Source organism: Eriocheir sinensis, chromosome 15 (genome assembly GCF_024679095.1).
Source record: "Eriocheir sinensis breed Jianghai 21 chromosome 15, ASM2467909v1, whole genome shotgun sequence".
NCBI lineage: Eukaryota > Metazoa > Arthropoda > Malacostraca > Decapoda > Varunidae > Eriocheir > Eriocheir sinensis.
The window spans coordinates 3,299,534-3,322,033 of NC_066523.1; the positions used below are offsets into that span (position 1 = coordinate 3,299,534).

Genomic DNA, 22,500 nt, shown 5'->3' on the forward strand with positions numbered 1-22,500 from the left:
GAGAGAGAGAGAGAGAGAGAGAGAGAGAGAGAGAGAGAGAGAGAGAGAGAGAGAGAGAGAGAGAGAGAGAGAGAGAGAGAGAGAGACACCCCTAGCCCCTCCAGAGTCACCCGGCTATGATGATGAAGTAGAAGAATGTTATGAGCGGAAAGAAGGGAGGGAGGGAGGGAGGAAGGAGAGGAGGAGGAGGAGGAGGGAAGGGAGGGAAGGAGGAATCTTTAAATGATCCGTAAATTTCAAAGTAAAAAAAAAAAAAGCTGAAAGATGGAAGAAGGGAAGGTGTGAAGAAACTCGATAGATAGATAGATAGATAAATAAATAGATAAATAGATAGGGAGAGAGAAACAACTACAAATAATCAATAAAAAGAGTAGGAAAAGGTAATTAAGCGAGATAGCAAGGAAAGAGGAAGAAAAAGAGGAGGAGGAGGAGGAGGAGGTATATTTGAGGTAGGGAAGGACTGGTATTAGTAGAGGATGAGGAGAGAGGGAAAAAATATTCGAGAGGGCAAGTTGAAGGAGGAGAAGGAAGAGAAGGTACAGGAGGAGGAGGAGGAGGAGGAAGGGGTCGTGGAGGAGGGGGCGGACATGTAGTAGTAGAGGAGGAAGTGGAGGAGGAGGAGGAGGAGGAGGAAGGGAAAGATCGATTTGCAGGTCACAATGTATCCACGTAGGAGGAAGGACTCTCTTTCCCCAGTGATCTGAAGGAGACAGGGAAGGAGGCACTTCTCTCTCTCTCTCTCTCTCTCTCTCTCTCCTTCCCTTACACCCAACATCATTTCGATCTTCTGTCGGTCTCTAAGTCTTCCAACCTTTCATCACCTCATCCTTCCATCTCTTTCCCCACTCATCCCGCCTCCATTCTTTCTTCCTTTCATCTCTCCCTCTTTCATAAAATAAGAATGCAGGGAGTTTTGTAAGAATCCAGACAACCTATACAAGCCCCCTCCTGCAATCCTGAGACCAACTATCATCACCTAACTTCACTATCCATGCATATATCTAACTTTTTTATGAAGGTCTTACCCACTGGCAATTACCACACGGCTGCCGAGCTTGTTTCAGTCATCCACCAATCTATTAGTGATCAGTTCTTGCCTATGCCTTTGGTGAATCTGAATTTCTCCGACTGTAATCCAATATTCTGTGTCCCACCCGTCTGTCCAACCACCTGAACTTAATTAGCACCACCTTTTTACAGAGCTACAGCCATTTACGAACTTCAAGTCTCCTCGCGCCCTTCGCCTTTCTAGAGAATGCATATTGAAATGGTGAAGTCTGTCATTAAAAGGCAATATTTTCGACCCGCGAGTCATTTGTTTTCCCATTGATTGCACTCTCTACTCCTTACTGCTAAGCCACGCCCTGATCCAGTTCTACACTTTCCCATCTATTTCGTGAGCCTGTAATTTTAGCAACAACCAGTCCTTGGGAACTTGTCGAACGCCTTACAAAAATATATAAATGTCATAGTTTTTGTCTCACTACCATCTCAATTACGTTATTATTGAAAACATAGGATTTGGTAAAGCATGACCTGCCCTTTGTAAAACCATGCTACGGGAAATAAATTAATACATGGCCGTCTATATAACCTTCCTAAGTCCATTTTCCATATTTCCCTCATCATCCCTCCCTTCTGTTATCCATCCATCCCATTCTCCTTCCCTTCTTCATTTTCCTTTCTTTTCTCCTTTGAATCTTCCCTGTCTCCCTTACCTCTCCCTTTCATTATTCCACACTCCCCATTCCTTCCACCCTCTTTCCTTCCTTTTTCCCTTCCTCCCTCCGTGTCTCTTTGCTCATTCATCCTTCCCTCCTTCACCCTCCCTCCGTTCCTCTCTCCCTCTCTCTACCCTGTCTCCACCATTTCCTCTCTCCATTTCCCCTCCTCGCGTTCCTTCCTTCCACTCCATCACTAAGACGCCACCTCTTTAGGCTTCTGGAGGAGGAGGAGGAGGAGGAGGAAGTGGAGAGAAAGACGAGGAGGAGAACAGAAATCGGTACTATGAAAGGGAGGAATTTTTTATGAATATTTGATCTTTGGATTGAGACCCTTTCAAAATCTCCTCATATGTATTTTCCTCCTCCTCCTCCTCCTCCTCCTCCTCCTCCTCCTCTCCCTTCACTCACGGGTCTATTTCAAACATCTTCACTTTAGTATGTCCCCTTCTCCCCTCTCCCCCTTCCTTCAGTCCTCCTCCCTTCCCTCCTCCCTTCTTTCTCCCTCCTCCTCCTCTTCCTCCTCCACATCATCATCTCCCTCTTCCTTCTCCAATATGAAAGCAATAACTAGCTAAATAATAACCGAAAATCTAACTATAACATTAGCACTAACTTAAGTAATAGGATAAACAGCAATGGTTTTAACATGTCGAGCGATGAAGAACCACCGTAACAAGACAGATCATTACTTAGGAAAACAATATAGATGACAAGAAAATTGAAGTAAAAGCCGACATTATGAACAGAAACCAATAAGTAAAAGAAAAGGATAAGAATTAGAAAACAGCGTGAGCATTTTTTTATGGTATCAAAGACAACACAAAACAACAACAATGATAACAAAACACGCAATTCAGCAACCCTTCCCCTTCTTCCTCCTCCTCCTCCTCCTCCTCCTCCTCCTCCTCCTCCTCCTCCTCCTCAACCACCACCATCACCCTTATCACTCCTCCTCCAGAACTGTCTAAAAAGTATACAGAGTCGTCGATCAAAGAAAGGGATTTACTTCGCGACCTGAGGCAGTTCTTGGGTCGCCTCTTCTGCTCTTACTTGTCTTCCCTCCCTCCCTTGGTTTTTCTTCCCTCCCTTAGCTTGTCTTCCTTCCCTCTTCTGGTCTTTTTCCTTCCCTTCCCTCCCCTTTCTTCCCTCCCTTGGACTTTCTTCCCTCCACTGTTTTGCTTTTCTTCCCTCCCTGGCCTGTTTTTTCTTCCCTCCCCTAGCTTGTCTTCCCTCCCTCTTCTGGTCGTTTTCCCTCCCTTTCCTCCCTTGTCTTCCTTCCCTCCCCTGGTCATTCTTCCCTCCCCTTTCTTCCCTCCACTGTTTTGCTTTCTTTCCCTCCCCTGACCTGTCTTCTCTCCCCTCCCTGTTGTCTTCCTTTCCTCCCCTCTTTGTACATCCTGGCAATGGGGTGATTAGTTATTTTTAGTTTTGGTAGTAATTTCATAATGAGATATTCCCGTGCCAGCTTTAGGAAGGAAGGGGACGAGAAGGATGGGGTGGCGGCGAACACTGAGGGAATGGAGAAGGAGGGAAGGACGAAAAGGAGGAGGAGGAGGAGGAGGAGGTAAAGAAAAAATCAAGAAAAAGACGGAAAAGAAGAAGTCAAGGAAAATGTTAAGGGAAGAAGGTTGATGACTATGGTAATGAGATTGAGGAGGAGGAGGAGGAGGAGGAGGAATAGTTGGAAGAAGTGCAGATGGGGGTGTTGGAAAACGAGGAGGAGGAAGAAGAGGAAGAGGACGAGAAGGAGGAGGAGAAGGAGTTAGAAAAGGAAGAGTTGAAAGAGGAGGAGAAGGAGTTAGAGGAGCAGGAGGAGAAGCAGAAATTTTAAGGGGATAAGAAGGAAGAAGAAGAAGAAAAAGAAAAGGAAGAGGAGACTTGCAGTGCCTTGTATAACACTTCAAATCACTGTTAATGATGATGACCCCAAAATGTAACTCCTCATGTATCACCAGCAGAGACTTTCCACGCAATTTATATACATGTTTACTCTTTCTGTGCATAATTTCCATATACTTACACTTCTCAAGGCTAAATAAAACATAGCCATTCTTCAAACCCTTCAATAACCCAGTCAAGTTCTTTCACATTACTTCATATTCAGCTGTCTCGAAGGTCATTTTTTCTCTCACTTCGGCGTCGTCAGCAAACTTCAGTAGGGAGGAATCTAGTCTAAGTTCTATGTCATTGATGTACATGATGAAGAGTGTAGGTCCCGGCACTGACAGTTGTGGTATTCTAAGACTGATGGAACACCTCGTAAAGCTGTTCTTTGTATAAAGCTCGTTGTCTAAAATTCGTTGTCTTCTTCAGATTACGAATATCTTTTATCCATTCAGTGATATGGAAAACTAGGAGGAGGAGGAGGAGGAGGAGGAGAAGGAATGATAAGAAAGAAAAGGAGAAGGAGGAGGAAGAATAAGAAAGAAAAAGGAGGAGGAGGAGGAGGTAAACAAAAAAGAAAGCGGTGGAGATGGACAGGAGAAGATGGAATAATAATAAGATAAGAAGAAAAAGAATGCGAGAAAGAGGTGGAGAAAGAATATGAAAAAGATGATGGAGAAGAAGGAAAATAAGAGGTGGAAAAATAGGAAGTAAAAGAATTGAAGAAAGAGGCAACGAAAGAAGAAAGAAGATGATGGAGAGGAGAGGAAGAGGAGTAGGAATATTAATAAGAAAAAAATAGGAAAACAAGGATAAATAACAAAAAATAGAAGATAAGCAAAAGGAAGAGGTATAATGAGAAAAAAAGAAGGAAGTGCAGAAATAAGAAGAAATAGAAGATAAAGAGGAGAACAAATAAAAAAAAGGAAAACAATAGAACCAGATGGGAAAAAAACACGAAAAAGAAAATAGAGAGGAAGAGGAGGAGGAGGAGGAGGGGCATGAGGAGGATTGGTAAGAAAAAGGAGTAGGTGAAGGAGGAAGATAAGACGGAAGGAGAGGAGGAGGAGGAAAATGGAGAACGACTGAGACACGGAGAGGAACGGTGCTTGGGACGAGGTTGATGGCAGGTGGAAAGAGAAGGAGGAGGAGGAGGAGGAGAAAATAAAGAAGAAGAAGTAGAAATAAATAGAAAGACAAAAGAAAATGAAAAAGAAGAAAAGAATGAAAAAAAGCAGAAGAAGAAGACGAAGAAAAATAAATAGAAAGACAAAAGAAAATGAAAAAGAATAAAAAAAAAGGAGAAGAAGAAATAAAATAAAGAGAAAGACAAAAGAAAATGAAAAGGAAGAAAAGAGTGAAAAAAAGGAGAAGAAGAAGTAGGAATAAAGAGAAAGACAAAAGAAAATGAAAAAGAAAAAAATGAAAGAATTAGAATTAGGATTAGAAAAAGAATGAAAAGTAGGAGAAAAAGAAAAAAAGTAGCAAAAAAGGAAAAAATGAAAAATGGAAGACAAAGAAGAAAAAAGAAGACAAAGACACAGAAAAGGAAAACGAAAAAGAAAAAAGAAGAACATGAAGAAGGAGGAGAAAGAGGAGGAGGAGGAGGCAAATGGAGAAGGATTTCGAGACACAGCCAAGACGGTGCTACATGGAGAGAGGAAGAGGAGGCCTAGGAGGAAAGGAAACACGGAAATGCAGGCAACAGAAAGCCTATTGAATCATTACGAGGTTGTCCGCTTTGGTGATTCAATCTGCTCGAAAGCACCTCGATGTTCAGTTTACTCCTGACGCAACGAAATGACGGTCGATTCGATAGTTGCAGGAGTTGATGGTATTCGCATCTACTACTTCTGAGGGAAGATTGTTCCAGTGGCGGATGACTCGGTTTGAAAAGAAACTCCTTCCTTTTTTCCGACAAAACAGCAATTTCTTTTCATCCTGTGTTATCTGCGAGTTTAAAAGATATGCTACTTATAATTAGTTTACAGGTGTGAAGGAGGGGGAAGGGGAAGGGGATGGAGGAAGAAGAAGTAGAGGAGGAGGAGGAGGAGGAGGAGGAGGAGGAGGAGGAAAATGAGGAGGAAAGGAGACTAAGAGGCCCGAGGACGGATCGTTGTCTAAGTACGTGACCACACTGTAAACGAGAGAGAGAGAGAGAGAGAGAGAGAGAGAGAGAGAGAGAGAGAGAGAGAGAGAGAGAGAGAGAGAGAGAGTATACATAAGTCCATAGTATGTACTGCCCCGAGGGAGAGAGGCAAGATCTACAACCCCTCTCCCACACACTGACACATATTTATCACACTCTTCTATGACGCTCTCTCTCTCTCTCTCTCTCTCTTTTTTCTTTGTATCACTAAGAGGATAAAAAAGAGGCAAAGAGCGGCATCATAAGAGAACAGTATTAAAGAACAAAGGAAGATGATGATGATGATGATGTGTGGGCGTGGGTGTGGGTGTGGGTGTGAGGGGGTTGGTGGTGGCCGTACGATTTAATCCCCAGAGTGCCTAATGAGTACCCACATGACGTCCAGATCATCAATTAACACTAACTTCATTAATTTACGTCAAGAGAAGCACCGGAGGGCACCACGGGTCAAGCAAGCGTCATACATCACGGCATCCACTATAAATAAAATTAGCCCGCACCACAACGGGACTGGAGCCGACCGTCAAGCCCCTCAAGGAAGCCCTATCGGCGCAAAGGGCAACATTAGAGAAGAAAAAAAACATGGTCATAATATTCGTGCAGGTTATAGATAAGCTGATCAAAGTGATTCATCGATCCCTACAGAGTGCCAGCCGATAAGGTTTATGATAGCGTTATAGCGGTTATTTTATTATCATTATTATTATTATCATTATTTTTTTTCTATTATGTCTTTGTTCTTATCTACATTATCTTCCTCCTCCTCCTCCTCCTGGTCCTATTTCTCATCTCCTTCCTCTTCCACTTCTCCTTCCTATTCCTATTCCTCCTTCTCCCTCTCCTTCTTCAATGTTATCATCTTCATCAGGCACATAAATCCTCATTAGTTATCACCACCACCACCACCACCACCAGAATCAACATAATCACCACCACCACCCCCTCCTCCCTCCACCATCCCCACCAGTGTTTAATGGCGTGACGGTAATATATTTCTTTTTCGTCTTTTCGTGTCTCGCGTTGTTGCCAATTTCCCCGCGGCTCCCATTGTGTGCTTGAACCAGGAGGAAGCAGCGGCGACGACCAGGCAGGGAGAAATTTACATAGCGTGATCAGAATGCAAATAGGAACCTCTGTATGTGTGTGTGTGTGTGTGTGTGTGTGTGTGTGTGTGTGTGTGTGTGTGTGTGTGAGAGCAAACGTTTCATCTCGCAGGTAGCATAATATCAGGTGAGTCGTCCTAATTAACTCATCTAAACACATGGTAATAATCGAGGCGTAATGGTTGGGTGTGAATGGTCGTCGTTTTGATGAGGACAGGAAGGATACTAATCGCGTGGGGGTTGGTGGGCTCGAAGTGCCTGCCTGTCTGTTGTCTCTGGTGTGTGAGCTCATATGTGTGATGCTGGCAATATGGAGGATGGATCTGCGGGGCGTAATGTGGAATTGAGTTATGATTGGAAGGATTGGTTCGGGTGATGATTGGAGGATTGGTGTGTATTGATATTGAGTGGTAATGCAAGAACTGAGATTGAATTGATAGTGAAGGTATTGATGGGTTGAAATTGAAAGAGAATGAAAGAACTGGTGTGTTGAAATTCAGTGAGATTGAAAGAATATAACTGATGTCTTAATATTGAGTGATAATGACAGAATAATTGATGGTTTGAAATTGAAAGAGAATGAAAGAACTGATGTGTTGAAGTTCAGTGAGATTGAAAGAATATAATTGATGTCTTAATATTGAGTGATAATGACCGAATAGTTGATGGGTTGAAACTGAATGATAGAAGAGTTTAAGTGTACTGAAACTGATTAATGAGGAGTGGATAGATATCGTGAAATTTCGACTATTCTTACTGTTTTCTCTTTTTGTATCTTCATTTTTTTCTATCTATCCCTTGAGCTCCCTCCTTTACTATAAACAAAAGTTATTAGCTATATGTGTGGAATCATTTCAATAACAAAGCTGGAGAAGAACACATATCATCATAATAGATTCAAGGTACAGAGTAAAACAAAATGACGCTTGAGAAATTGTCCGTACCTTATAATTAAATACGATATCAATTAGTGGTGTAATGGTGTATGTATGTATGTATATTAGGTGCACTTTGTATGGTTAGATGTGACTTTTTTTTTGTTAGGTGTGGTTTATACGATAACTGCGAGCTTGTGGGGGAAGGAAATGCATATAGGCTAGCGTATAAGGGAGGAAATTGTCTTATGCAGGTGTAAGGGGATGGGAAGGGGGACAGGTGTGCATGTGCGGTGGCTCAGGTAGGCAGATCCAGTAGTGTTAAGGGATACCTGATGGTTATTGGGTTAGTGTGGGAAGGGATTGGGGGCCTGAGAGAGAGAGAGAGAGAGAGAGAGAGAGAGAGAGAGAGAGAGAGAGAGAGAGAGAGAGAGAGAGAGAGAGAGAGAGAGAGAGAGAGAAAATAGATAGATGGATATAGAGGTAGATAGACAGATAGATAGATAGATACATGTAGATATAGATGATTTTAGATGCAGTGAAAAATGTGTAAATAGATATGGTATTAAGATTTACATAGAGAGAGAGAGAAGATAATTGAAGGGAAGGGAATGGAAAGGGAAGGAAAGGGAAGGAGAGGGAAGCGAAGGGAAGGGAAGGGAAGGAAAGAGAATTGAAGGGAAGGCATAGAGAGAGAGAGAGAGAGAGAGAGAGAGAGAGAGAGAGAGAGAGAGAGAGAGAGAGAGAGAGAGAGAGAGAGAGAGAGAGAGAGAGAGAGAGAGAGAGAGAGAGAGAGAGAGAGTAATATGTTTGTGTGTTTATGGGGATTAGCGACAATTACGCAGCTCGAAATGGACGTCTGGATAAGTAAAACAGAGACAATTGTTACTCCAAAATGATACACGTAACATGTTTGCAAGTGATTATGTGGAGTCGACATTGAGAGTCCTCGAGGCTGTTTGAAAATGAGAAACCTTGCGCAGTAAACATGAACAGTAATGAGCGAGAGAGTGAGTGAGTGAGTGAGTGAGTGGGAGATTGAGTTCATGAGGGAAGGAAAGAGTGAAGAAGTAAAGGAATTAGAGGTATATCGAGCCAGTAAATTGCAAGGATCCTGAGCTATGAATGGAAGGTAATAAAATAAATAGTAATAAATAAAATAATGAATGCATGAGGGAAGAAGGGAATGGAGAAGTAAGAAATTAGAGAGTGTATAATCAGTAAATTGCAAGGAATATGTGCGCTGAATGGACGGCAGTAAAATAAATCAAATAAATGAAATAAATAATGAGTGGATGAATTAATAAGTGAGTGCGTGGAAGGAAGGGAGTGAAGAAGCAAGGAATCGGAGAGTAATATATAGACCCAGAATTATGAGAGGTTTTCGTCTCTAATTCGTCTGCTCCTTTAATTAACATGAAAAAAAACTATTATTATGGGAAAAGTAAGAAGTGTAAGAGTCGAAATAATGCCAAAATAAAGTCTAACCTTCACATTTATTAACAGTATTCTCTTTTTCTAGTTCTGCTTAACTCCGGAACAACAGACAAACACAAACAGTATCTACATAACATTAGGACAACTTGAGCATTTTCCACTCATCATGTTTGTGTTGCATCTGTCAAACCCTCACGATATATCAGCAGGAGGGAACGCATAATAATATCTCGGTCGTCATTAGCGTGGAGGGAGGGAGGGAAGGATGATGGAGGTGCACAGCGCGTGAGACAGGGCTGCGGGAAACACGAGAAACAGCGACAGCAATAACAACAACCGCTGAAGTTAATTACCACCAGATGGAGGCGATATTGGTTGTGAGGGGAGGGGGTAAAGAGGGGGGAGGGGTTGTGTGTGTGTGGGTGGATGGGAGGAGGATGGCTCGTGTGTATGTGTGTGTGTGTGTGTTTGTGTGAGGGAGGAAGGAGGTTGTATGTGTAGGGAAGGGGAAGTCGTGCGTTGTGTGTGTGTAAGTTTGTATGTGGGAGAGGGGGAGGTTGTGTGTTTGTTGAGGGGGGTGAGGGGTGCGTGGGTGTGTGCGTGCGTCACCACAGCTATTGACAGGCCGAGAACAGCGTCATCATTCCAGGCACATCAAAAGCATCGCCGCTCGGACACTTGCAACACCGACACACACTTCGGAACACAAACAACGAAGAAAGAATAGTTCCCTGCCAGACTGTCGACGCGGAAAGTCTGTCGCAAGCACTAGTTCACGAGGCGGCGCCCATCGAAGCATTGGGTGTCGGCGTGGGCTTGTGCGTGGGCAGGGTAGTGGGTGTGGGCGTGGGTCGGTGCTCTTTGAAGGCCAGCTAGTTATTGCTGACGCCTCCGCTTTTGCATGCATCAAACGACAACCCGCGGCGTGACATTCCAGGGCCGAGACACACCGGCGACACGAAGGCCTGTTAGACGTAAGTAATGATAACGATGATAATGTAATGCGATAACCCGTAAACTTCGTAAGGTGTCGAGAGTGTAGCACTGCCGGAAGATATGCGATTTGAAAGCGTTTTGAATAATTAACATTAACTCTCTTCTTTGTACAGGAGCAGCGGGGTTTGTTCTTCCTTTTTATTATTTTTGTTTTTGTTTCTGCCCTTGAGATGCTTCCTTCAGTACAAAAATCACGAAAATTTGAAGAAAAATATAGTGATGTCCTTAATAGCGTGTCCAATGTAGCCCATCAGTATTAAGCAATCCATTCCCAGCTGACGGATCGGAATAACACCTAAACAGTTTGAGCACTATAGATAACTCCTCCCGAAATTGACCCCTCTTTCGGGCACCTCTTTGGATTCTTTTTAGGAGCAGCGAGTAGCGGGCTTTTTTTATTACTGTTTCCTTTTTTTGTGCCCTTGAGCTGTCTCCTTTGTTGTAAAAAAAAAAACAGTAAAGACGTCCAGGCGTGACGATAGCCCCGCCGATGTCAAGGTCTGTGATATTAGTGACGGCATTCAACCCAGGCGTGCGCACTTACCGGACCTGCCTTTGTCCTTAGGGTCATAGTAAACTGGCTATATTGTTCAGGGCGAGTTATATGGCTGATACGGGACAACAAGGAGGAATATGTAAAGGATATACGAGCTCAGAATTACGGGCCGTTAATACTTGATGGGCCGAGACTCTCCTCTGGTATAGACGGTCGTACCTCTCTGGATGGTGCTCAGAACAGAGGATCCAGGGGAATACTTGAAGTTTGAGATTATATTATGATCTTGTAATACATTAAGTAGAGAATCATGTTTTATTCATAAATTTTAACAAAGCTGATCATTGATTCCCCTGATTGAAGTGGATAGAGTTGCTTAAGGATTTAGGAGGTGGAGAGGGATGGGCTCTTTATTTTGAAGTCTTCTGTTGAACACTTTGAGGGAGAAGCCCCATCGCTGGTATTTTTCTTTGCCCCATTTTTGCCCCGTTGGACTTTAAGAGCTATAAGAGTAGTCCAAGAACATTCATAACACTAAATGATTAATCACCTACGTAAAAATGTTTATATTCTTCCAAAACTAACATCATTGAACCCATCTATGACAGTGGACCTAGTAAATACTAGTGCAACGTTTGTCCTTTAAATGAAAACTCAAAACATTCACCAGATTCCATGAAGACTCTGACAGGTAGAATGTAGTGACAGGCGGATTCATTGCAATAGACAACGGTAACACATTGTACCTATCAGTGCCTTACATCCCTGCAGTGATCCACAACTTCAGAGTAGTGTTTGAGAGTGGGAGCTTCAAATCCCCTGAGGAACACCTGCGTCAGTGTTACAAGATACAGGTAGACAGACGAAAAAACAGGTACAGACTTCACTGACCGCTCGGTGCTCGGTGCCGCGACAAGTTCCCGCCGCTGCAACCCACTAACGTTATTTAACTTCCTAATGAGGCGATTCATTTGCGTGAATTGTGTGGTCTTGTTAATTAATTGAATGCTTGACGCTTGGAGGTGAATGGTAATATATTGCCCATAACAAGTTTACAAATGTTGCTTTATTTCCATGACGAACAAATATCAATGTATCTGTTGTATATATCTATTTTGTATTTGTGTATTGAAATGCTGCCGATTGATAAAATGTTGATAATTGATGAAACCTTCTACCATTCCTTCCCCTTCTGTCTCTCTCCGGCATATGACCACAGATGTTGCGCCGACTAAACGAAACATTCCAACTTTTTTCTACCAGTGTGTGCAAGCATCTACCCCTTCCCCCACTACCCCCAACCGTCGTCATACAGTGTGATGCATCTACTCCAACGCATGGCTTTCTTTTTTCCGTCTCCCATTATCAATCCTTATTCATTGTTCTTCCAAAGTTCTGAAAATTACTAATAGTACCATTGTTCTTGTTATTGGTGGTGGTGGAGGTGATTGCCGTGGTGGTGGTGATGGTGGTGGTGGTGTTTTCTTAATGCGTAGTGATGGTGGTGAAATAGTAGAAGCAGTAATAGTAGTAGTAGTAGTAACACTAGTAGTAGTAGTAGTAGTAGTAGTAGTAGTAATAATAGTAGTAGTAGAAGTAGTAGTAGTAGTAGTAGTAGTAGTAGTAGTAGTAGTAGTAGTAATAGGAGAAATAGTTTTTGTTTTTGTTTTGCTGTTAGGCGTGACAATATAAGGAGCAGGAAAAGTAGAAACAGAATAAGAGAAGCAGTAATTGAAGTGGGATTTTTTTTTGTTTTGTTTTTCTGTTAGTTTTTATTCCTCTACCTCAGTTGTCTTTGTCGTTGTTGTTGTTGTTGCTCTTCGCCACCTAATTGTCATTGCTCTCCCGGGGAACTTTCTCGCGGCTCTCTTTCGAAGCCGCCGAGAGAGAAAACTCACGGCCGTTCTTTTGTTTTTTCTCTATTTCTTTTTTCTTTTCTGACACGATTTTTTTCCCACGTCAACTTTTGCTCTCGTCTGTTCGTTGGTTGGTTGTTGTTTTTACGCCGAAGTTTTATGTTGTTTTTTTCTTTAATGTATGTAGATGAGTTTGTTTGTTTGTTTGTTTGTTTGTTTGTTTTTTAGGGACATACGGCTTCGTGTTCAAAGTTTTTCCTCTCATCGCTGACTTCGTGTTCAAGGTCTTTTCCTCATAGTGTTTTTTTTTTATTCTGAAGTTTATATCTTTTAACTCTTTTAATCCTTTAGTTTCATATGTTATAGTGTCATCACTTTCCCTAATTATCATTTTGCTCATTATGTTCTTTACCTGGATTTATTTCTTTAACTCTATATGAAGCCGCTGTTTTCCTTTTTTTTCTCTTTTTTTGAAGGGGGAGGGATTGTGATACGAGGTTCTAATACCGTATGCCCGCCTCTCCTGACGTCACGCGGAGCCACCGGGATTCGAACCTCCTCGGTCTGGCCCGTCACTTCCAAGGGTTGACGCTCCACCCATTTATATTTTTTCTCATTTCCGTTTATTAATTTGTTTTTCTCTCTTCTTTCAGGTAACTCGTCTGTCTTCTTACACGGGGAAACTTCAGGTATGTTAATTTGTTGTTGTTTTCATTATTATTATCATTATTATTGTTATTATTATTGTTATTGTTCCTCCTTACCTCCCTCCCTCCCTCTCTCCTTACCTTCCTTCTTCCTTCTGTTTCCTCCCTACGTCCTCTCCTCCCCTTCCTTCCTTACCTCCTCGCAAGTCCTACACAAGACAACACTATACAACACAGCAACACTCCCATTCTCCTCCTCGCGGCAACACATTTAGTACTGATGGAAGTAGAGTCGACGGTCTTTGTATTGCGGTGCGTCACGGTGGAAGGAAAGTGATGGAGAGGGAATGAGAGTAAAAATATCTTTCCTTCATCTCTTCGGCAAAGGAGTAGAGTGCTCTGCTTTCCTTCTTCCTCCTCTTCTTCCTCCTCCTCTTCCTCCTCTTCTGGACTGGTAGATGGAATGGCTGATCGATTTATGCCCTTTCTCCTCCTCCTCCTCCTCCTCCTCCTCCTCCTCCTCCCACTCTTTCCCCGTGGTACCTTAATGGATCTTATGAGGGAATCTTTAAAGTCTTATTAGCAATAGTAGTAGTAGTAAAAGTAGTATTAGTAGAAGTAGTAGTAGTAGGAGGAGGAGAAGGATTATCATTCTAACTAATATTATTTTGCTACTTCATTTTCAAGTTTCGTTATAGACTTTTCGTACATCAATTCATACAAAAGCTAAGATCATTTTGCCTCCTGTTGAATAACCGAAAATTGAGTTGAAAGTTCATATTCTGTCATAACGAAGAACTAGTCACGAGAGTCGAAAGCCTGATCGGATTACGAGAAGAGAGAGAAAGAGGACAATCTTCATCCGTTTAGCGCTGCGTCATTTAATATAGTTTGAGAATAAACGTAAATTGGATCAGAGGCGTCAGGGTTTAATTTCTAACTCGAATTCACGACTTGGAAACGCAGGCAGATTCGGTTTACAACGACGGTGACGAAATTGTAACGTTGAAACAGAAGAACACCTGGGAAACACACACACACACACACACACACACACACACACACACACACACACACACACACACACACGTATATATTTCAATTTTAAGCATGTATGTATTTTAAGTGACCAAGAAATATATATAAAAAAATTAAATGCTCCTCCTCCTCTTCCTCCTCCTCCTCCATCTCCTCCTCCTCCTCCTCCTCCTCCTCCTCCTCCTCCTCCTCCTCTTCTTCCTCCTCCTCCAGACTAATGCAAGACGGTCTGTGTGTTAATCTCGGGTGTGTGTGTTGCGTTGAGGGAAAGATTAGTCTCTCTCTCTCTCTCTCTCTCTCTCTCTCTCTCTCTCTATGTGTGCGTGTGTGTGTGTGTGTGTGTGTGCACGTGTATGTGTGTGTGTGTGTGTGTGTGTGTTGTGTGTGTGTGTGTGTGTGTGTGTGTGTGTGTGAGGTGCCATTGTCTGTGTCCCTCCCATTCCCTTTATATTGCTGAGACAGACACATTAAAGAGAGAGAGAGAGAGAGAGAGAGAGAGAGAGAGAGAGAGAGAGAGAGAGAGAGAGAGAGAGAGAGAGAGAGAGAGAGAGAGAGAGAGAGAGAGACTGACTTAATAACACCACTTCTATATGCTTTCCCTTACCCACTTCAGACATGTATCTCCCACGTTTTCTTCCCAACCTTAAAAAAAAAATTATACTTGTTTCATCATCTTAAGTCTCCCTTTAAAACACACGTAATAATAATGACGGAGAGTGAAGCGATTCCCCGAACGACTTTACGGTATTCAATTTTGCTTTATAGAGTCGTAAAGTCCGTCAGCTGACAGTGATATCGACGGGGTATAACCTTACGAAGTGTTGAATGGGGGGGGAGGGGGGGGAGGGGAGAAGGAAGGGGGTAGGGTGAGTGCGGGAGAGGTTTAAGGAGAGAGAGAGAGAGAGAGAGAGAGAGAGACACAGATATAGACATACAGACATACATACATACAGACAGACACGGACATACTGACACATACGTCCTACAGAGAGACATTTAGACAGACAGGCAACAATAAACAGACGGAGAGACACAGACGTACAGACACACAAACATACTGGCATACATACATACAAATAAACATGCAATTAAACAGACAGACAGGTAGAGAGAAAAATAAGTAAAAGAAGAAGCAATTAGGCGTCGGAATTTTTACCTCATTAGTTACGACCAACATTTACAAACCTCTGATCTTCTCACGTTTAAAATTATCGGATTAAAAAATGAAAACAAAGCTTGGTCACTTATTTCTGGCTGGCATATTCGTAAAACAGAAATAAAAAGTGGATGTTTTATGACCAGATTATGTTAGCGTGTTTGTGTGTGGCGGGGGATGGGTGTGGGGTGGTTGGGTGTGGGGGTTGTGTGGTGGGGTAAGAAGGGGTAGGGGTCGGGTGGGGGAGTGAATTTGCATTAATGTGTCGGCTACTGGATCATGAATCATTATCATCAACATTTAGATTTTTTTGTTGCTGATTAGTTTTAAAAAGCTCTGAGCCGAGTCTTTTTTACCGTGTGAAGAGAGTTTTGTTTTACTTTTTTAGCGAAGCGATGCATGAGAATGAGTTCGCAACATTAATATTCTTTTTTTTTTGTGTGTGTGTGTGTGTGTTACCTCTTAGCTGCAGTTGTGGTGGTGAGGAGTGGTGGTTGTGACGGTGGTGGTTGTAGTGGTAATGGTGGTGGTGGTGGTGGTCATGTATGGTGTGGAATGGGTAGATGAAGTGGGGTAGTGTGGTTGTGGTTATGGTAGTATGGTTGTGGTGAGAGAGGCGATGAATAATGGTGGTGTAAGTGGTGGTTGTGGTGGTGATGGTGGTTAAGATCATGTGGTTTGGAATGGATGAATGAAGTTGTGGTGGTATTCCTTATATTATGTGGTGAAAAATATATAAAATACGGCATTCATGGGTCCAGAAAGAGAGATTTACAGTTCGCAACATTAATATTCTTTTTTTGTGTGTGTGTGTGTTACCTCTTAGCTGCAGTTGTGGTGGATTTTCTTTTTTCGGCCATTTCACAACCTAAAGAGAATGTCTGTAAGGAAGAGAGAAAGAAAATGGATCTACTGTAGCTTTAAACAGATCTCAAAGGAATCTAAAAAAAGTACCTCAGGCTTTGAATAAGAGACAGGGGACACACAGCCTCTCTCCTTCTCTCCAGATACTGCCGTACTCTCGAGAATTTCAGTTTACCTCCAGTCTTTCGTAAACAAGTTGGACGATTAGCGTACTACATCAAACGCCGCTTCTTCAGACCCCACCGCTGGGCTGATTGATGTGCCAGACCGAGCGAAGAGCAGGCCGGGAGGGAGGAAAGGAAGGAAAGGAAGGTAGGGAGCGTCAGGTTGATATTTGATCCGGCTTCTACTTCCCCTCAAAAAAAATATATTACGGTTGAAGGAAATGAAAATAAGTACATTGCCAGTGTGACTATTTTGTGTGTATCTCCTAAGTTTTTTGTTGTTTTTTATTTATTTATTTCACATTAGTAACCCTTCAAAATTATATCCTAAATTTGTTGTTTATTTATTTGATCTCGCATTAGCAACCCTTCAAAACCTCTTTATCACGGTTGAGAAGAAGGAAAAATAAGTGTATTGCCAGGTAGAATATATTGCTTTTATCTTTTTTTTTTTACTTTTCTACTTTTTTTTACTTTTTTTTTACTTCTGTTCCCTATTTTTTTTTTTATCGCTCTAGCAAATCTTCGAATCCTCTACTTCACGATTGTCATCTTTTTTTTTTATCTCCCATTATCAACCCTTCAAAACCTCTTTATCACGGTTGAGAAATAGGAAAATAAAGCATTGTCAGTGTGAATATATTGTTTTTAGCTCGTTATTTTTATTCTAGTGTTTCCTTGTACTAACTTACCGTTCCGTGCATGGCGTTCAATTACATTCCGACAACTCCTCAGAAAAAAAGCAAAAAGAAACAATGTATAACGTTTGCAAATTAAAAGGGCAAAGTATTCCTGTGTGACGATTCCCTTTTTGGCTGACCCGGAGGAATAAAAACTGTAACGCTTAAAGGAAAAAGAAACAAAGTAAACTCGTGTTGCAATTTCACTTTTAGCTCGCCCAGAGAAGTGTAAGGAGGGGGTCGGTTAAATAAAAACCGTACCTCGCCTTCTTCAACTTTAATAACACCCGATTAATTAAAAAACTCACATGCACCCAAACCATACCTACCACCGCATAATATCAAATCGTCTTGGTCTGGGTCTTGAATTACGAGACAGCCAGCTCTTCTATTACTTTCAGCTTCGGCACTGTCTCCTCAACGGGGTAACTATTCTATTATACAGGTTCAGGAGAGAGACACCCCTTCCATAACTTCCTTTGGCATTGTCTCCTCAACGGGGTAACTATTCTATTATACTGGTTCAGGAGAGAGACAGACACTCCCATTACGTTACCCTCGGCACTGTCCCTTCAACGGGGTAACTATACTATTTTACTTGTTCAGGAGAAAGACAACCCCTTCCTTTACTTCTTTTGGCACTGTCTATTCAACTAATTTACTACTCTATTTTACCGGTTCAGGAGAGAGACAGACACTCCATTACCTTAGCTTCGGCAATGTATCTTCAACGGGGCAACTATTCCGTTTTACTGATATATAATGTGTTCTATTTGAAGTGGGAGTCGACGGAGCGGTTTACCCTGAGGTGCCTCGCTGTATAAGGGGCGCTTTGATCTCTCGTCTCTCTCTTACTCCATCTCACCCTCGCTCCCTCTCGCCTCTCGCCTCTCAAGCCAACTACTCACGTAATACTCTAGTCCTGGCTCATGCAAGTGTGTGTTATATTAGAAAAGTGCTTCCATTGGCGTTAGAGATTATAGTTGCACGTATTAATAGTTGTTTTTGTAGTGATAGAAGTAGTAGTAGGAACAAAAATGGTGGTAGTAGTGGTAGTAGTAGTAGTAGTAGTAGCGTGTGTAGGGGTAGCAATGGGACATGTATATATTGGCTCCTTTACCCACGAAAAAAATACCTATTGGTTTATCGGTGTGTTTGTGTGTGTGTGTGTGTGTGTGTGTGTGTGTGTGTGCGGGTATTGGTTCCGCATTCACCACACGCCGCTGTTTTGCCTTTAATGAACGTTCTTCGTCCACACAAACGAGAGACGCCCGTTCTATGTTCTATAATTGAAATTCCTCTCTCTCTCTCTCTCTCTCTCTCTCTCGCTCTCGCACACGCACACACACAGTTTCCCTCTCTCCCATTTTCCTCTCGGTTATTGCCGCGTTCAAACACATGGTCCTGTCTGTACTACGCGACTTTTTCCCGTTCTCTTCCTCTAGCTAACAGGGAACGCGTATCTGCCCCTTACTGTGTCCATTCCACCATACCTATACATGGGTTAACCTGTTTTCTTACATCCATATTCTCACTGGTGTCGTAAAGTCTATGTAGTTACTCTTTCATCTATATTAAAGGTACCTAAGTGCTAAATACAAACATAAGAGGGAGATAAACATTGTAAAACTTCATATGCAAGAGTAACTAACTTATCTTACTTCTAGGTTCATTTTAATTCCTGGGGAGGTGGAATAGGATGTGGAATGGATAGGTGGGATTAGGAGGTGGGATAGGATATGGGATGGGGAGGTAAGATAGCAGGTGGGATGGGGAAGTAAACTAGGAGGTGGGATGGAGAGATGGGATGGGCAGGTGGGATAGTGAGGTGGGAAGGGGAGGTGTGAGGGGGACAGGAAAGGTAAATCATTAGGTGAGTAGATAGAAAAATTTAATTATGGATGAACTGGGTAGATGATCGAGGTGAAGCGTGTTAACTTAGAGGCACAAAGTAAGTCTTGGATCTCCGGCTGAGTGACTATTTCTAGGAACTTCACTGCTTCTTCGGTGAGCAGGTAATTGGGTTGGAAGTAAAAGGTTTGATGCCGTTATGGATACCTGGAGTTACCTGGGAAAGGGAAACTGATGCTATAATAATCCTGTAATCGATCGTGTGATGTTGAGAGGCTATTTCTTTTTACTTTTTTTATTTTGTCTTGGTGAGTTGAGAGAAGAGATAATTTATGTTAATATGAAAGTTAGCCATAGAAAGTTAGGTTATATAATTGATTAGGTCATATTAAAGTTATCAGTAGTAGTAGACGGTAATAATAGTAGTGATATAGTTAGTCTAGCAGCGTATAATAGGATTTTTTTTGTTGTTATAGAGATAATTTGTGGGTTGATATGAAAGTCAACCATGAAAAGTTGTTATATAATTGATTAGGTCATATTAAAGTTATCAGTAGTAGTGGACTTAGTAATAATAGTAGAGATATATTTAGTCTAGCAAAGTCTAGTGGTCTTTATTTATGTTGTTATTTATGTTGTTTGACCTTGAGCTGTCTCCCTTTCTATGATAAAAAAAGTTATGGTAGTAGATTATGTAGTAGTAGTAGGAGTAGTAGTAGTAGTAGTAGTAGTAGTAATAGTAGTAGTAATAGTAGTAGTAGTAGTAGTAGTAGTAGTAGTAGTATAGTAGTTGCATCATCACTGTCATCATTACCATCATCATCATCATCATCATCCAGTATGCAATCATCGAGGCAGCATCCCAGGGTTCACCACCGCCTGTCATCTCCCTCCCTCGTAACACCGGATCATGGGACTCAAGATGCTCAGCCAATATTACTAACTGCCTCGCGTGTGTGTCTGTGTGTGTGTGTGTGTGTGTGTGTGTGTGTGTGTGTGTGTGTGTGTGTGTGTGTGTGTGTGTGTGTGTCGATTAATTGCTACTCACTCTGGCTTCCTCTACTAGCTCTGAGGTCGAAGGTCGAAGGATTATATCGGAATAGCCAAGTAATATTACCAAGAGGACGTGAAGAGAAGCCTGACAGTAGCAAGGAGGAGGAGGAGGAGGAGGAGGAGGAGGAGGAGATACCTAGGTACAGGAATCACTCTGGAAACTCTACAACTCGATTTTGCTAAAGTGTGAAATCGTATCTTGTTTTTTATTAACTTATGTTGCTACAGAGAGAGAGAGAGAGAGAGAGAGAGAGAGAGAGAGAGAGAGAGAGAGAGAGAGAGAGAGAGAGAGAGTAGTAGTAGTAGTAGTAGTAGTAGTAGTAGTAGTAGTAGTAGCAGTAGTAGTAGTAGAAGTGGTAGTGGTAGATTGATCCAGGAACCTAATATGCACGATTCGTTTGCCAGCTTGAGGCGTTTATACTCTCTCTCTCTCTCTCATACTTTTTTTCTTTATTCCTAAAAATCCTTTGAAAACCAGAAACTATTTTAAAAGTCCTCCTCCTTCTCCTCTTCCTCCTCCTCCTCCCCCTCCTCCTCCTCATTATCATCATCCACCTCTTTATCCTCTATACCTCCTCAGAGTCTTTTAAAATAGTATATCTTCACATCTTTATAAATATGAAGAACCTTTTATTATATATTTTCTCCACGGATATTCTTTTTTTGAGAGGCATTTTAATAAGGAAGGAAGGAATTCATTGACCTTCCGAGGAGAAAGAAAAGGTTCAGGAGGAAAGGTATTGTTGTGTGAGAGGAGGAGGAGGAGGAGGAGGAGAGGAAGGAAGAGGAAGAGGAGGAGGAAACGGGAAGGAAAAGAAGGAAAGAAATTTTGACATTAGGGTAAAAAGTGTGTTTGTGTGTGTGTGTGTGTGTGTGTGTGTGTGTGTGTGTGTGTGTGTGTGTGTGTGTGTGTATGAGTGACAGGGAAAGGGGAAACAATAGAAAGAGACAAACGAGAAATATAAAACGTAAACGAAAGAAAATAAAGAAGAAAAATAAATATAAAGAAAATGAATGTAGAAAATAAATAAAAGGGGGAAGAAGAGCAAGTGTCAGGAAGAGCGGATAGGAAAGATAGATAGATAGAAAAACAGATAAATAGATAGAGAATATAAATGAGAATGGGTGGAAGGGGGTGTATTAAAGAGAGAGAGAGAGAGAGAGAGAGAGAGAGAGAGAGAGAGAGAGAGAGAGAGAGAGAGAGAGAGAGAGAGAGAATAAACGATAATGGTAGAAGGAGGGAAGGAGAGGAAGGCTTAGGGTAGGGTGCGTAAGTATAGGGAAGACAAATGGTGAGTGCATGAGAGGAAGAGGAAGAGGAAGAGGAAGAAAGATGACTGAGTACGAAGGAGGAAGGAAAACAAGGAAAAGTAAGAGAGAGGGGAAATAAGTAAAGAGGAAGGGAAAATAGACGAAGAGGAAGGAAAATATGTTAATAGGAGGAAGGGAAATAAGTTAGGAGGAAAAATTTGTAGGGAAAAGGAAAACATGAAAAGGAAAGTTATGGAAGAAGAGAAATATGAAAGAAGGATGAAAACAAGGAAGGAAAAGGAAGGGAAATAAGTAAGGAGGAAAGAAACTAAGTAAAGAAAAAGGAAAAATCAGTAAAAAAAGGGAGAAGTAAGAATTAGAGAAAAGAATGACGAAAAAATAACGAAAAACCTAAAACAAAATAACAAAAGGCAAAGAAGAATCGAATTTGGTGTAAAAAGAAAGAGAAATTATGTGATTGAAAAGAAATAAAGGAATAGAAGGAAGAAAAATAAGAGAAAGGAAGGATTAGGAAGAGAAACAGAGGCAATAATGGAAGAAAATGATGAGAGAGAGAGAGAGAGAGAGAGAGAGAGAGAGAGAGAGAGAGAGAGAGAGAGAGAGAGAGAGAGAGAGAGAGAAGAAAAGGATGAAGAAATGATAGAAAAAGAAAGAGCCATTTGAACAGTCTTGAAACACATAATCCAGGAGCTTTCTCTCTCTCTAAATCATTCCTCTCCGTTCCCTTAATGGCTCTCATCCCATTTCATCCTCACTCCGAACTCACATCTCCCTTCTTTTATGTTCCCTCGTTCTTCACTCCTTTCCATCCACCCACCTAGTCGCTCCTTCCCTCCACTTCCCTCTCTTCTCCTCTCCTCTTCTCTGTTATCTTCTCTTTACCCCTCCTTTCCTTTCCTCTCTTCTCTCCTCTTCTCTTTTCTCTTTTCTTCTTCTTTCCTCTCCTATTCTACCCTTTCCTTCCCTCTCCTTTCCTCCCCTCTCCTTTCCTCCCCTCCCCATTCCTTCCCTTTCCTTTCCTCTCCTCTCTTTTCCTCCTCTCTCCTCTCTTCACTACTTCTCTACTCTCCTCTACTCTACTTTTACTCTACACTATTCTACTCTACTCACTCTATTCCCACCACTCAAGTCAGATTCTTCACATAAATACTTGAACAGCTTTTAGAGTTGTTGGGCCCAGGTACGAATCCCAGCCAGGTCAGTCGGCGTGGACCTCACAAAGCTATTCATCCTCCCTTTCGGGCTGGTCAGTAAA

The 22,500-nt window shown here is 41.9% G+C and overlaps 1 protein-coding gene across 2 annotated transcripts in view; it reads left to right on the top strand.

The window, feature by feature from the left end:
- LOC126998773 (gastrin/cholecystokinin type B receptor-like) overlaps positions 1 to 22,500 on the top strand; it is a 144,992-nt gene that overhangs the window by 31,473 nt on the left and 91,019 nt on the right. For both annotated transcript variants that reach the window (XM_050860802.1, XM_050860803.1), the window contains exon 2: positions 13,174 to 13,209. The gene's annotated coding sequence lies outside the window, so the exon portion shown is untranslated. The remainder of the gene's footprint in view (positions 1 to 13,173; positions 13,210 to 22,500) is intronic.